Genomic DNA, 17435 nt, shown 5'->3' on the forward strand with positions numbered 1-17435 from the left:
TAAAAAGTTCTCTCTCTCCCTCCCCCCTCCTATTATCCTGTCTGTTGGTTTGTTTATCTATCTAATTCTCATCTCTCTATCACCTATGTCTGTCTGTTTGTCTATCTCTATCTATCTATCTATCTATCTATCTATCTATCTATCTATCTATCTATCTATCTATCATCTATCTATCTGTCATCTGTTATCTCTGCCCAAGCACCCCTGTATTACCATGTCATGGCCCCAAAGTCCTCAACAGCTTTTTTTTTTTTGACATTCCTTAAACTGAAATAATAATACATCATTGGTTTCTCTCTATTGGCTGAATTGATGGCTGAAAGGGGGATTCTTCTCAGATATCCTGAGGTGAGGTATATAGTCTATCACATCCTTGGCAGCTGGATCATGCGTTAGGGACAAGTAAATTGGCCAGATTTCACCTTGAGCATCTCTGCAAGATGTGATACAAAATGCTTAATGGAGATTGCATAGTTTTTCTTGCCATCTGTTCTCAGTAAGTCTTAGCTTCCACTTCAAGGACAAGTTCTAGTCTATAAAGTTTGAATATAAAGTAAAATCTCCACCTCTATGATTTTAGTTTAAATAGGGATATTTTAGAGAAAGAATCCCTGAAAAAAAATCTGCTTTGTTACCCATACTTACTTTTCCACATAATCACCACTACTTGAAATAGTATTTAGTATCAGCTCCATATTATGAATTAGTTTGGAGTTTTAACATTTATTCTTTCTGTTGTTACTCTTAACAAGTGTCCAAATAGGTCAGAAAGAAAAACTATGTTGGACTCTCATAATGTTGCTGTTCCTTGCATTTCTGCAAAACCTAACACTTGGGATGACTGGCAAGTGTTATCTGTTAGAAACTAGTTACAAGTCCATAAGCCTGTTTATAAAATTATATGCAGTTAGTTATGACTCATGTTTGTGTGTATATATATATATATATATATATATATATATACATTTCTTTCATTTAAATTATTTATTGTATTTGTTTCCTCTTTTCTCTGGAACTTCACAGTTCCCCCAACAACAACCCTGAAAGATTAACTGGACAGAGAGAATGACTGGTCTTAAGTCCTTCAGTGAACATCATGGCTAAGTTGAAGTTCAGCCTGGCTTTCTCTTGTCTGAGTCTAGAGCACAGGTGTCAAACTCAATCATATCACATGACATATCAACGATGGTTTTTTTGGCTTTGCGGAGCCAGGGTGGGCAGTGGCTTGTGCATGATGTATTCGGCTTGCAGGCCACCAGTTTAACAGGCCTGGCCTAGAGACTCACATGTTAGTACCAAGTTGATCTTAATTGATCTGAAAAAGCTAAGTGTTGGTTTACATTTAGATGGAAGATTACCAGGACATCCAGAACAATAGGGATTTTTTGACCAAGAAATTAGAAAACACCCATAAAAAAGCAGTGGCAATCTGCTCTCCTGCCAAGAAAGCAATGGCAAATTCCAGAGTCAGTAAGAAGCAATCTCAACTTGAAAAAGTTGTTTCCTTGTATTTTGTGAGTATAAGAAGGTTAATTTATGAAGTGCCTTATATATTTCCTTAGGGCTATCACACTCTGACCTCTTACCCCATAGAAAGTTTGAGAGTAAAAAAAAAAATACAGAGCTGGAAGTTAAGCTGTGAGATAATCTTGTCAAAATCACAATATCACAATTTAATTATGATCATCAAAATGTGAGAAATATATATAAAAAATGACAGTATTAGAATTTGATTCAGAGGTTCTGGGAATTTGCCCTGAATCCCTCTCCAAAATGGTGTGCTGAACAGACAGGTTATCCTTTTTCTCCTACTGATGAATAGCTGATTTTGCCACCAAAGCTGGTTATTTGGTGGCTCAGCTCCCTGTTTTTGGAAGGGGAGACTAGGAAGACCCAGGTTGACTTTTGGACGATTCTGCACCAATGGAGAAGAGGTGGTCTGGAGAACCGTGGAAGGTATGGTCTCTTGCCACCTTTTCCCTTCAGCTGCTCATTTTTCTTAATCTCACCTGGGTTTTAATTGCACTTTTTGGAGCTTTACTATCTCTTGATTTATGACTAGTTGACTTTTCACCTATTTTATAACCTCTTGCTGGACTTTTACATCTTTTTTTTCCCTGTTCATCCACTATTGATATTATATTCCAAACTACTCTTTAGCCATTAGCTATACATAGGTAAAGTTTCCCTTCGCACATACATGCTAGTCATTCCTGACTCTAGGGGGTGGTGCTCATCTCCATTACAAAGCCAAAAAAACAGCGCTGTCCGAAGACGTCTCCATGGTCATGTGGCCGGCATGACTAAACTCTGAAGGCACACGGAATGCTGCTACCTTCCCACCAAAGTGGTCTCTATTTTTCTACTTGCATTTTTATATGCTTTTGGTTGGCAGAAGCTGGGACAAGTAATGGGAGGTCACTCCCTTACACAGTGCTAGGGATTTGAACCGCCAAACTGCCAACCTTTCTGATCAAAAAACTCAGTGTCTTAGGCACTGAGCCACCGCATCCCCTTTAGCTATACATACATACAAATATACCACCACCACCACCACCACCACCACCACCACCAATTTAGCCATTGTCTATCCACTGCAGGATGAAGGCCTCTTCTGCATGTTTCCAACCAAAAAGGTCCTGAGCTTTCTTTTGTCAGTTGGACCTACAATACTTGTTAGGAATGTAAGTCACCTAATAATTGGGTTGGAAAATATATAAACCAGGATAGACATTTTAATACTGTTTCTTTAAGGGAATGCTAAAATTGTAATAGGGTGCGGTTCCTCAAATGGCCATAAGATGGAGCCAGAAACCTGGGTTGTTTAATCCGTTCCTGTCCTTGTTCTGGAGAGTGTTGCTGTGCCTGTATTGACTATTGCTGACCATAGTTGGATTTGATGTAAGTCTGTTACTGAACTGTTTTTGATACTGGACTTTGTTATTGGTTTATCCCTGGACTGAAAACTGACTGCTTTAACCGTGAATGACTTGCACTGTTTTTGTTGAACTTTGCTGAATCGTTTTACTGGAAGTAAAAACCTATATTTTACAATACAGTGTGGCTGTGTGCTATGTGTGTGTTATTCTTCACTACTCTCACTACATCTCCCTGTGTGCGCTCATTCTCCTAACGGAGAATTACCTCAACAATACTTACTGATGTCATCGATCCATCATGTTTTAGGTCTCTTTTGTAGATGCTTTTTATCAAGTGGGATCCATTCTATGACTGCCTTGGTCCACTGCCATCAGTTCTTCTTGCTATGTGGCCAGCCCATTTCCATTGCAATTCTTGATGACATTGTATACTTTCGTTTTTTCTCCATTCCATTTACAGGTCTTTCTATCTTCTATCTGAAGCAAGTATCTTTCCATGGATCTTTGTGCCACTCATACTTTTTGCAACAATTGTGAGGTTAGTGTCCATGTTTTCTGGCATATATTAGAGCAGGTAGCACACACTACCTACTATACAGTGAATATTATTGGACATATTTACACAGGATTATACTACAAATTTTGCTCTTTTTTTAGCTTACTTTTTTTAAAAAAAGAACATTGTTATTGATCTCTCAATTTTTGATAGGAAAATTCCTTCCTTCCTTCCTTCCTTCCTTCCTTCCTTCCTTCCTTCCTTCCTTCCACTCTGGAATAGATGTGATAATTAAATCCCATAAATGTATTGTATTCAAAGTTTGAGTTTTTCTTAAGAGATTAATACATTAGGGCTGTTTTATTTGTTAAATAAGGATAAAATATTTAGATTAGGCAGAACATTTTGTTTACTTTTTACTGTGATTTATGATTCATATTATATTGGCTATTTTGTTAATTATTAAATACTGGATTTTAATAATGTTACGGAATCTTAAAATGCAGCAATGCACTAATTTAATAGTACTTCATTTTATAATTGATGATATAGCTTGCTAACCTTTCTTAATTTGTTTCTATTTGCTTTTCTTGATATTTTTTAAATAACTACTAAAATAAAATAAAATAATTAAGTAAATAAATATATCAGTGGATCTTACAAAGTCCATGCATTTGGGATTATGCCTCCTGGGACATTGTTTATTTACTCAATCTGAGTAAATAATACTTCTCCTTCCTATCATGATACCACACTAATCTGTCAATAAAAATAAACTTTCCAGATGTTACTAAGCACCAGAATTACAACAGCTGCTATTTTAGAAAACATTCCTAGTCCACAAAGTTGTTTGAAGAGTTGCTACAGCTGTTGGAAAGGGGGATATGTCAGCACATATCTACACTATAAAGTTCTTCAGTAGTCAAAGCCCCAGAAAATATTTTTTAAAAATGTTTGTGTCACTGTTCTAAGAAAACGGAAGTCAAAGTCAAAGCAAACTTTGAGGGAAATTCCCACTTTTTCCCATCAGCACTACTTGCCTGAGAAGTGGCAGCCTGGTGGGCCCAAGCACCACTGCATGCATAAGCGCACAATTGTGCCTGCCATCCCTGTCCTATTGCCCCCATTTATTCATATCTATTTCCTGTATTCTTACTCATAAGTTGAAACTTATACCTATTATCTTGTAAGCGATTGACAAATCAAATAAATAAATAAAATAAGTACAATTTTGAGTACCTTTGCTTCTGAGCTGAAAACAAAAGACTTCTCTTTAAGACGGGTTGTTAGGAAATCATTGGCACTGCTCAATTAAAGGATATATTCTCAGCAGCCACACTTACTGGTAAACATAGTGAGAAGAAAACAAAAACCCAGAACCAGCAATTGAAAAGTTCTACTCTAAACCCATAAAAGTATAACACATTGAATTACAATTCAACCAACCATAATCTAATCTAGCCTATCCTGGGAATCCAGCCAGTTTGGTTCATGCCAAGCCAGAAACTCAGTTAATCCCCATGTCAAAGTTCTTTTAACTAGGCAAGAATGCAATGCTTAGAATGCAAGTACAGTCAAAACCTTCTCTTGTTTGTCCTTTTGAACATGGAGTTAATAACACTGGCTTATTAACTTCCAACTGTTGCAAGGAAGACTGAAAGATTTTGGCTATACTTTGAACTATACTGTGACACTTTGTCACAGTATTATGGGACATGTGAGCGAAGTGATTTTTTTTTTCTTCCTCCCATAGAGGAGCAAGCTACTTTCCCAACAGGTTCTGTACGTCATTCAAGAGCATAACTTTCCTGAGCAGAATCCACATAGAGCTTCCCTTCTAGAGATGGGATCCAACCAGTATTACTACCGATTCTGTCGCTCTGCATCGTATGTGCGCGCAAGAGTCACACAAGTCACACGAGTGCAATTTACGACCTGCTGAGCTGCCCAGACAGCTGAGCAGCGCTATGTGCAAGTGCGCAGTGGTTGAAAAAGCAATTTTTTCTTCTTTTTCAACCGCAGCTATGTCACGCAAAGCAGCTGCGGTTGAAAACGCAGGAAATAAAGGTCAGGTAAGAACCCGGGCGAGCAGGTGGGCCAAAACAGCAGCAGACATATAACTGGTTCTGTGTTTGCTCTCTGTTTGCTGCTTTTCATAGCAACCGGTTCTTCAGAAATGGACAGAACTGATAGAATCCCACCCCTGTTCCCTTCCTAGTTCTGTATGATTGTGAAGGACAGAGGTATCAATCTTATGTCATCATAGTGGCATCACGTGACATATCATGACTTCTCCCCCCCTTTGCTAAAGCGGGCGTGGGCATGGCCAGCACGTGATGCATCTGGCCCATGGACCATGAGTTTGACAGCCCTGGTGAAAGAGATGGAATTGAATGTAAAGTTGGGTTCATGTAGAATAGGTTTCCCCAAAATGGTAGCCAAAGATTACAGCCAAAGGTTGCTGTTGCTGTTATTATTTGTAGTACTATCAGTTACAGTAGCATTTATTAAATTATCTCCATGTAATAAATGCTTGGGGATTGTTGAATAATCTGGAACTTCATGAAGGGGTCAGTGAGCAGAGGGTTTGGAGTGGCCCTGATGTAAAACCTGCCCAAGAGACCTCAGTGAAAATCCCATTTCCACATTTATTTTTTAAAAAATATGCCCTCTATTATAATACATCAGTGTTAAATACAATTGCATACAGTTATACAGAATCTGATAATAGCCAAACTGACCTTAGAAAATATTGTAATTCCCTATAAAAGAGCAGAATCTTGAATCTTCATAGTTCTTTTTGACTATTTATGCAGTGATAAGGCTTTTCCATTTCTCGTGGAAGTTCTTTTTTATGTTCCTCTGTATAAATGCAATATATTTAGAAACCCTCAAACTTCTCTTTCTTCCCACATTTCTTAGGATCTCCTAATTGCAAATCCATTCCTTCCCAGGCTAGGTCAAAGGAGAACATTAAAAAAAAGTTGCAAAACAGGCTCCAATTTTAAAACCACTCCCACTGATAAAAATTATGTTAGATAAGCCTGTATGTCGCTTGGTACCTCATGGAAACTACAACTATAAAGGGGAAAAAATGTAATAAAAGTAGGAAAATTTAAATAGTGGGGGAAAGTTGAGGGAGATGCTTGTGCCAGGCATGTGAACTAAATACCACGGTTCCCAAGGGAAGGAGATGTTTGGCCAACTGTAGGGGACAAAGAGAATGACCTTGAAGGACAGGAAGAAGAGCTGCTTCTAAGACAACAGTCAGATGAAAGTAACCTCAGCCATGCCAAGAAAATAAGCCCTTCCCTACTTCACATGAAGATGGGGGAGGAACGGGGGAAAAACTTACATGATTCTGTTCCTATAGTTTTACAGTAAAAACAATAACTATTTGACATTGGTTTGCCTTGAAGGGCTGATACCCATAAACTTCACCAGGCTTTTGGATATACATCTGGCCTGTGTGATCTTGGAGGCCTTTCTCACTATTACAGACAGTTGTGACTTCTGCAGCTGACTGGAATATCAGCAGACACCATTTAGCTTCAATTATGTTCATTCTTTCTCCTTTGGAGAAAGGAAAAGTACAAATGAAACAAGACCAACCTTTCTCCATGCAGGAGACAGAGAGTATTGCTGACCAGATGACATCAGGTTTTAGGGCACATGCCCGAGGGTGGAGGTTTCCTTCCTACAACTCTGTCCCAAATATGCAAACTGTGGGGTGAGACAGAACTCTAAACCTAGTCCTTAAGCATATTTATTTCTCTGTATCTGCACTTCAAGGATAGACTCTAATTTAGATTGCTTGTTATGAAAATCATTCTTCAAGCATGGAGCATTCAGCCAAAATGGCATTTCTTTCACGGAAGAGGGAAATATCAAGAGGCCCAGATAGCACTTTGGGGATAAAGGAACAGATGGTTAGATGGATACTACAAGTGTTTTAATACTGCCCAATTCAATTTCCAATTACTTATAACAATATCTTGAGGAGAGGAAGAAAGTTCAATAGGTCAATGGAAAACAAATCCATTCAATGGCAGTGGAATCAGAGGTGGTATGCAGCAGGTTCTGACCAGTTCTAGAGAACCGGTAGTGGAAATTTTGAATAGTTTGGAGAACAAGCAAATACCACCTCTGACTGGCCCCACCCCCATCTATTCTCTGCCTCCCGAGTTCCAGCTGATTGGCTGGGTCTTTTTTTGTTGCCCTGCACAGGAGAACGGAGCTGGAAAGCAGGATAGTGAGGTAGGGTGGGAATGGAGATTTTGCAGTATCCTTCTACTGCCATGCCCACCAAGCCACACCACACTATGCCCACCAAGCCATGCCCACAGAACCGGTAGTAAAAAAAATTGAATCCCACCCCTGAGGAAAGCTAACAATTTTGGGAATGTGGAGGAAAGGGAAATCCCAGAAGGAGGGAATTAATAGAATGTTCTAGATGCGGGCAAGGCTACAACCTTTATCAGGAGTTTCCATGTTGCAATATGTTGCTATAGGTCTTTTTGAGTCTCCAAGAAGTTGGCAGATTTAAACCATTTTCTGCTTTCCATTCTTTTTACTCTCCTTCAGTTATTTTCTAAGGAGGAGTATTAATGCCTTTAAAAAAATATTTCAAACAGTTTACATTTCCTTTAGTTGCTAAGAAAAGGATAACAAGCCACAGATTCTGGTATATGGAACTGATTGTGACAGGCATGAGAAGTTTCCAGCTTGCCAGTTAAGTCTTTAGACCGATGTATATGAAGATCTGCTATGAATATCCATTGGGATTAGTTCAATTCTGAAGAATTGTACCCATACATTGTATAGGATTTAGAGATTCCTTGAGATTCTTTCCATACCAGCAAATCTCATTTTCTTATCTTCTGAATGACACACTTTTTGCTCTTGACTCTTAAACAGGGATTTCCTATCTCATATATATTTTTACCACTCTCTGTGTATATTTTCAACGAATTTGTGAGACTAGATAAAATTAGATTAAAATGTTTAATTAAGGTTCTGATAATTTAACATTGAGTAACTACTGCTAACAAGATCTTTAAAGTTATGAGACACATTTGCAGTATGAGCTTTGAATAAAAAGCCTTGGTGCAAGTCAACTTCTATCCAGCAGAGGTCAGTAATTCCTGCACTTCAGCACTTTTGGCATTAAACCAAAATTAAGGCACCAAGAGAGCAAAATTGATATTATCAAACAATCAGTTGGAGAGCACAGAATATTGCACTGGATCATCCTGCCTGCAATATTCCAAATGCAAAGCCAGTTACTCTGAACTTGAAAATAAATCCCCAGAGCAGACATGTTGAAAGGAAAAACATCATTTAAAGTCACAGTGAATTATTCAGTATTAAAATGAAGAATGGATGCCCTGTTGCAGTACACTTGGTGTAAAGTCTTAGGGAACAGAGCAAGGAGCTCAAACGTAGATTATAGAATAGGAAGTATCTTGCTTGAGAATTGCAATTCTGAGGCAGAACTGAACATGAGTCAGCAATTCAACCTGGTGGCGAAAGAGGAAAACTTAGTTATTTGGCTGCATCCCTTTCATAGCACAGGAAGTTATTATACCCACTCTGTTCTCTAGTATACTGGCTGGGGAAGTCTGGGGAACCTTGCAGTTGCTGAGGTTGGGAAACAACAACCTTGGTTCATGGACTTTATACTTGAAAAGGATGCAGGCAAGCTGGAAGAGTCATAAAGTGAGGCAATGAAGCTAATTTGGGGGCTGGAAAATTATTCCTTCAAGAGGAGGCTGAGGGAACTGAATATGCTAAGAAGATAGTCCTCGACTTTCAACCACAACTGAGCCTAGAATTTCTATAGCTAAGTAGCACATTTGTTAAGTGAGTTTTGCCCCATTTTATGACCTTTCTTGCCACTGTTGTTAAGTGAATCACTGCAGTTGTTAAGTTAGTAACACGGTTGTTAAGTGGAATCTGGTTTCCCCGCTGACTTTGCTGGTCAGAAGGTTGCAAAAAGTGATGACATGATCGCGGGACACTGCAATCGTCATAAATATGAGACAGTTGCCAAGGGTAGAATTTTGATCACGTGTCCACAGGGATGCTACAGTGGTCGTAAGTGTGAAAAACGGTTATAAGTCACTTTTTGCGTGCCGCTGTAACTTCGAATAATCACTAAATGTACTGTTGTAAGTCGAGGACTACCTGAATAGTTCAAATACCTGAAGGAACCTCACACAAAAGAAGACCATGATTGGACCCTATTGTTGAAGAAGGCAGGATTTGGAATAACATGTCTTAAGTTATAGGAAAACTGATTTTGGCTGAATGTTAGGAATGCTTTCTAGCAATAAAAATGGTTTGACTACAAGGTCAGTTGTCAAGGAGTGTTATGTGAAGGGGCTTTCCATTACTGAACGTGGCTAAACACAGATCTTTTCATTTGGACTTCTGCACTGATCAAGGATTTGATCTAGATTCTAGAACAGATTTCGATGTCCTGTACTAATCCCCTTATTTTATTAATACATACTTTATGGCATTCAGTCACAGACATCTGTGGATGAAGGACAAAGCTAAAGCAGGTGTTGTAATGAAAGCTCCATTCCTTATGTATTTATGTGCTATATAATGTCACAAAAGAGCAGTTTGGTGTAGTGGTCAAGGCAGCGGGCTAGAACCCAGGAGACCATCATTTCTGGTCTTGTCTTAGAGTCGTGGTGGTGCAGTGGTTAGAAATGCAGTATTGCCGGTTAACTCTGCTCACGTTGCCAGGAGTTTGATTTCTTCGTTCCTGACCAGTTCAAGGTTGACTCACCTTTCCATCCTTTCGAGGTTGATAAAATGAGGACCCAGATTGTTGGGTGCAATAGGCTGACTCTGTAAACCACTTAGAGTAAAGTCTAAGTGCTATTGCTATTGCTTAGGTACATAGCTATCTGGATGACCTTGGGCCAGTCCTTTTCGTTCAGCTCAGGGAAGGAAGCAATGGAAAAACACTTTTGAAATCTTGCCAACAAAAATGCAGGGACTTACCCAGTCAGTAACCAGGAGTCAGCATTGCTCAGAGGCGCACGCACACTCACCAGAGTGTGTCACAACTATAAAAAGGTGGAGCTTGTGTTATGATGTTGCACCACATTTTGTTATGATGCCACTGCGGTTAGGAATGGATGCCTTTATGTATGGTTCCCACTGTCACCTTACGGTTCAGGCTGCAATCTGGCAATAAGTTCTATTGAATTCAGCACAATGTGAAAATACGAAGTTGCATTTCTGGTCTTGGAACTCAGACAAGCTCTTAGGGCCCTCCTGGTCTACTGATATTAATGTGAGTAAAATCAGCTGAAAAACCTGACGGCAATTATGAGATTTATAGGGATGTTTCTGGGCAGATGTTTCTACTGCAGGTCTGCAGTACAGATAGTCCTCTACTTACAACCACAATTGGGGCCAGAATTTCTGTTGTTAAGCAAGGCAGATGTTAAGTGAGTCATGCTCAGTTTTATGGCTTAAAGTGGTTAAGTGAATCACCGCAGTTGTTAAATGAATCACATAGTCATTAAGCAAATCTGGTGTTTTCCCTTGACTTTGCTTGTTGGATGCTGGCTGGGAAGGTTGCAAAGGGCAGTCACATGACCCCAGGGTGCTGTAACCATAGTAAATACATGCAAGCTGCCTGATCATGTGACTGTTCTGATCCAGCTCCCCAAACAAGACAAACCCTCTGAAGTTAACTGAAAGATCCCTCTATTAGGAATGCCAGCAGCCTCGGCAAAAATTTCTCTCTCACCGCAGGCTAACAAGTCCATCTGGCCAGGAGATGAATAGTTGTCTGCCACATCTATTCATCTCCTCCCCCTGCCTTTTATCCCCAGAGCTAGGGTGGGGCTTTGCTAGCAGCAGTGGTGCTTGCTTCCCAAGGATTGGCCCATGGATTTCCACTGCTCTCCTCTCCTCTCCTCTGCCGTCTGTACATCCATGTGTCAGGCACTGGATCCAGCTGTTCTCTTCCTCATCAGCCACCTCCAGATCTGGAGGCTGTTGACTCTCTGGAGGCTGTTGAGGGCTGATGGCTGGCTCAAGCTCTCCCTCTCTCTCCCCCCCCCCTCTCTCCCTCCCTCCCTCCCTCTCTCTCTCTCCCTCCCTCTCTTTCTCCCTCCCTCTCTCTCTCTCTCTGACAGCTCCACTCCCTCTTTCCCCTCAGAGTTCTCAGGTTTCCTTGATGCTGACCCTGACTCCCACACCTCCTCCTCCTCTTCCTCTGATTCAGCTGCTGGAGGGGCTGGCGGCCGATAGACCACAACAGTGAGTGTGATGATGTTACAATGGTTGTATACCACAAAGACTAATTGTAAGTCATTTTTTTTCAGTTCACTAAAACTTCAATCACTAAACAAATGATCGTCAGTCAAAGACTACCCATATGAGATTCACACAGTTGATATATATGACTTTTCATCTGAGAAGGAACTGAATTTGATGAAGACCTTGCTGGAAACCTAAGCACAATCTTACAGTGTAAGTAGCTTTTGCTACAGCCTCTTCTCTTTCTCCTTACTTATCTATCCCTGAATCATTTATTAGTCATGTACCTATTATACAGTAGGCCTTTATTTTATTATACTTTCATTCCAGAGATCCTATTACTTTCTATAACCAGAATGTGCTTATTCGTTAGTAAAGCAGTTCAGAGCAGAAGTGAACTACTTTGGTCATGAAGGCGCTGCATGGTGAGACAATAGCGGTGTGTTTCACAGTTGAAGCAATTAACACACATGGCAATTTAGAAGCCTCCTCCAAAGACTATTTAGTTCAAGGTCAATATTACTTCCCTGCATCACCACCTATGCTATCTAATGTGCTGTATCAAAGGAGGCTCACAAATGAAACATGAAATTAAGATGGTTGCTTCTCTGATGATTTCCATTGGTTTTCACAATTCTCCTGATGGGTTTCACCTGACTTAGCAAAGCTTTCCTAGCTGCTTTCTGAAACAGAGAAGTAATCCAAGCAACTGGTGATAGCAACGTGCAAGCAGCCTGCTGCTTTTCTTAATAGGGGTCAAGCTGAATGATTGCAAAGTCTCTAGCTTTTACTATTGTTCAGTGGGAAACAGCTGAAGGATACCTGCAAACTCCTCTTAACTTCTGTTGCCATTTCCTTTCTCAAGATTGATGTTGTCTCAAAGCTCAGAAACTGACCCTGAAGCAGTACAAGAGAAGAGGATAACATTTCTGAGTCACCAGAAGAGCAAGAGAAGAACTGGTGAGTTCATCTCTCACTGAGTGGAAAGCAAGCACCTTCCTGTTTTGTTCAATCTGCAAGCAGGTCAGTGCTTGCCTTGGTCCTTCGACTAAGCATTTGACCACTACTTTAGATTGTGTTCCTCCGTGGTGGTACTTGGGATGTCTTTCAATTCATGTTGGCAAAGAGAAAATAAGAATTGTAATCGACACATCCAAGAGCACCAGATTGAGAAGATCTCTTTTAGATCAACCTACCCCAAGTTATTTTGGGTGTGGTTGATAAATTTTATTTTGGGTGTGTTTAATACATTTTAAGCACATGGTTAAGACATGTTTGTTTCCCACACCCATCAGGATATTAATGAATTGTATTACTTGGAATTTTCATCTGATTAAATTCCTGCCTTATCTCCTCATTGAGGACATTTATATCCCACCCTTCCTTCAAAGAGCTCAAAATGGTTCCCACAAATAATCTTTCCGTTTAATTTAATATAGTTATAAGAATATCATTATAAGAATATGTTAACTAGTGTGATGGTACCTGGCAAAGAATACCAGGTTTGTGGATAGAAATTTGAGACCTGAATCGTGACTGGTAATATGCATCCCTAGTTCTCTGCATCCCCCAAATTTGAATCACCACACAATGCTATAAATACTTCCAGTGCTAGTGGCCTGTGTGTGTGGCTGCTGCATCTCCCTTTAACTGTGCCACTATGGTATTTCAGCAGTTTTCCTCCTGTGCTTATTGTAGCAAAGCTGTAAACAATGTCATTGAGATGATGTTTGGGCTGAGTGAATTGAGTCGCAGCTCATTCACTCATGCTTATGATTTAATTATAATTAAGCCCTTGTGGTAGTGACCATCATCACACCTTCTGACTGGAAGTCCTTACTTATGTATCACATTCTGCAAGTTAGCTTTGGAACCTGGCTTCCAACCAGAATTTTAGTATCCTTTCCCAAGGTAGCTTTAGGTAAATCTTGATTGATTGATTGATCTGCGCATCTCACAATGGAAATGTTGGATGGCATGCAAGGATTAAAACACAAGATCCACAGCATTCAAGAACTCCACTCCTAGAGAAACTCATAACCATAACAGATTTCTGTTTTCACTGGTGCCAAGGAAAAGTGCTGGATGAGTGCCTGCTTCTCTAAGCTCTTATTATTGCATGATTTTCACTCCTGTACTCTTTGATCCTCCAAAGCCCCATCAACCTGGGCAGCTCAGATTGTTTTTCCATTTCTAATTTGCACTGCTTATTTACTGAGCCACAAAAGTGTAAGAGTTGGAGAAATACCAAGAAATGTACAGTACAGTATCTCTGCTTAGGATCTGGATTAGCTTGTAAACTTCACTGTAAATCAGTGGCCCCCAACCTTTTGGCCCCCAGGGACCGGTTCTATGGAGAAAGGTTTTTCCGTGGACTGGAGAGGGCGTGGTTTCACATGCTGCCTGCATCCACAGATGGGGCTTTGCTTGTTTGCGCAGCCCGATTCCTGGCATGCTGCAACCCGGTGCTGGTCCAGGGACCAGGGGTTGAAGACCCCTGCTCTCAATGAAACATCTTGCAACTCTGGGCAGCTTACCAAAAAAGTTAAAAAATGCTAGAAAACAGTTAAAATTAGAAAAAAAATGAAACAAATAGAGAAGTTAAAAGTTAAAACTCAACATGATGGGAATGCTGGGGGTGAGAATCTTCTCTAACCTGTCAACCATTCTGAATGGAGCAGACTCAGTGGTGGTGCTATCAAAGCACCATTCAGTGGTGGTGCTATCAAAGTGGATCCTGGGCACTGCGCTGCAATGGACAAACAGGTAATGGAATGGGGGTGAGAATCTTCTCTAACCTGTTAACCATTCTGAATGGAGCAGACTCAGTGATGGGATTCAGCTGGTTCACACTGGTTCAGGCAATACAGTTGTTAAATTACGCATCCGGTTACCCCTGCTAACAAAGTGGATCCTGGGCACTGCACTGCAATGGACAAACAGGTAATGGAATGGTTGGTGTGGTTTGCAGGTTGGCCATAGCAGGAGGCTCATTCCACATGTGCGGTGGAGCTGGAGGATGGGGATGGGCCACACCTCCTGATCCTGGGTGAACCAGTTGTTAAATTATTTAAAACCCACCACTGAACAGGCCAAACAGCAGAGCCACATTTTTAGGCTCCTCTAGAAAGCCAGGAATGTGGGGGCAGTCCTCAGCTCCCAAGAGAGAATAGTCCAGAGGGCAGAGGCCACAAAAGAAAAGGCTCTTCTGGATCCCACCAGCTGAATTCTTTGGCTGGGCATCCGAAGTAAGTCCTTTCCACTGAAACAAGTGGGGTGGGTTACTCCCACCAGAGCAAGATGGATCCTCAGATACCCTGGACCAGGCCATAAAGAGTTTTAAAGGCAATGACCAACACCTGGAGTAAGACCCGAAAGAAATCTGGCAGCCACTGCAGCTCACATAACAGCAGTATTGCATGTACCAGTTGTAGCTTCCAAGCACTCTTCAAAGTTTCCCCATGTAGAGCGCATTGCAGTAATCCAACAAAGAGATGAATAGGGAGTGAATGACGGTGTACACGTCTTACGATCCAGGAAAGGAAACTACTGGTATATAACACAAAGTTGTGAAAAGGCTCTCTTAGCCTTGATTGCCACCTGTTCTTTGAACAGGATTCACAAGTCTAGGAGAAGCCCCCAGATTGTGCACTGCGTTTGTCTGGGGTAATGCAAATCCACCCAGAACTAAGGATGATAAACCCCCAGATTCCAAAGCCCCTTGAACCCACAGCCTTTTATTACATTTAAGATACAATCTTCCTTTCGCTTTCACGAGTTTACTTATCACTTAATATCTAGCCTTTTTTAAAAAAAATAAGGATCCATCCTTTTTCATTGTTTTTGCTTTTCAGCCTGTAAATGCCAGCAGCATTCCATGCAGAAATGTTGCAACCAGAACCTTTCCTAGATGATAATTGTTAAGTTTGAGCAATGAGAGGCTGAACCAGAGCATGAGTGCAACAGTACTTTATTTTACAAATAAAGGGCTGACCGTGCTTGCCAAGCCTGGAACTGGCTCGCAGCAATCAGCAACCAGTTGGACCCCCGCAGCCTGCTTTTATAGCTGGCTGCTGGGGAGAACCAACCAATGGGAATGGGGAATATCGCCCACACAAAGTGAGTGGACCTGAGTGAGAACTCCTTGAGTCCTCAGGACATAACACCCCTTCCCCCAGATGCGAACACGCATAGTCCTTGAGGTAGATGGGGGTTTGTGTTGGCGCCCGGAGCGGCGCAACTCGGGAACATTGTCTGACTGTTCGGTATCAGTCTGTGACGGTTGAGCTGGCATAGTGTCGCTAACACTCTCTCTGGACTGGGCATCCTCGGAAACCACCGGGTTGGTTTCTGGGGTCGAGCTCTCGTGGGTTGGATCCGGTTGGTCAACTCTCTGGGCGCTGTTGTCCGAGTTTGGGCTGACCGGAACGACCGCTGGCGCAGACTGGTCACTGGGTGCGGTGTGGCTGGGTGGCGGATGAGGCGGTTCCCCTTCGACTGGAGACTCTGGATTCTTGTTTGCGAGGTTGCTGAGGCGCCTTCTGAGTTGGTCTATGTGTCTCCTCCAGGCGCGACCATCCTCCAGCCTGACTCTATACGATCTCGGCCCGGTGACGGCGATGACCTCGCCCGGAATCCAAAGTGGGTCCCCAGCGAAATTCCTTGCGAATATCGGCTCCTGTAACATAAAATGTTTAACCCCCGAAGTGGAAGCGAGGGGAGAGTCAGGGCAGTATTGTGGGTGCAGTCTATCTAATACAGTCCTCAGGCGCCGGCCCATCAGAAGTTCCGCTGGGGACTTATTGGTGGCTGCACAGGGGGTCGAGTGCTGGCTCATCAGGAACCGTGAGAGTTTGTGGTGCCAGTCATCTCTGCCAAACCTAGCGAGGGCCTCTTTGGTGGTCCTGACGGCCCTTTCAGCCAACCCATTACTCGCAGGGTGAAATGGGGCTGTGAAAATGTGGCGAATGCCTAGGTTGGCTGCAAAACGGCTGAATTCTACTGATGCGAACTGTGGGCCATTATCGGGAGACCAAGGAGTCGGGTAGTCCATGTGTAACGAACAGGCGCGTTAACACGTTGGTGATTGCTAGTGTGGTGGTCGTGGATAGCTGTGCCACGTCTATCCATTTGGAATAAGCGTCCACGACCACTAGGAACATCTTTCCATGCAGGGGCCGGCCAGATCGATATGGATTCTAGACCAAGGGCGCTGGCGCTCTCCCATCTGGTAGGGGTGGCGATGGGGGAGCAGGACGGGATTCCTGGCAAATGTTGCAGGAACTTACCCAATTGACAATGTCCTCGTCTAGACCCGGCCACCACACGTAGCTGCGTGCCAACGCCTTCATTCTCACAATGCCGGGGTGTCCCTCGTGCAACGCCTCCAGGACTCGGGTGCGCAGCGAGGTCGGAATGACCACTCGAGTGCCCCACAGTAGACAACCCTGCAAACTGGACAGCTCCTGCATGCGAGTCTTAAAGGGTGCGAATTTGTTATCAACATTGCCTCCCGGCCACCCCCTCCTCACCCAGTCGAGCACCTGGGCGAGTGTTTGGTCTGCCTTGGTTTTGGCGGCGATGTCAAGGGCGGTGATGGGCAGGTCCAACTGGGTGATTTCAAAAATGGCATTGACAGGAGCTGGGTCTTCAGCCGGAGCGGGTAAGGGGCAGCGACTGAGCGCGTCAGCGTGGGATAGAGTTTTGCCCGGGCGGTGGATAAGTTTGTATGAGTAGGCCGCTAGGAAAAGTGTCCACCTTGTCATCCGAGG

The 17435-nt window shown here is 42.3% G+C and overlaps 1 long non-coding RNA gene across 1 annotated transcript in view; it reads left to right on the forward strand.

Moving 5' to 3' along the window:
* Positions 1–17435, forward strand: part of LOC148128271 (uncharacterized) — a 70576-nt gene that overhangs the window by 11805 nt on the left and 41336 nt on the right. Inside the window, exons 2-3 of the long non-coding RNA XR_015741168.1 lie at positions 11730–11877; positions 12530–12687. This is a non-coding gene — a long non-coding RNA (uncharacterized LOC148128271). The remainder of the gene's footprint in view (positions 1–11729; positions 11878–12529; positions 12688–17435) is intronic.

This window comes from Pseudonaja textilis, chromosome 1 (genome assembly GCF_049901715.1).
Source record: "Pseudonaja textilis isolate UNSWEBS1 chromosome 1, rPseTex1.2, whole genome shotgun sequence".
In the NCBI taxonomy this organism is placed as follows: Eukaryota; Metazoa; Chordata; class Lepidosauria; order Squamata; family Elapidae; genus Pseudonaja; species Pseudonaja textilis.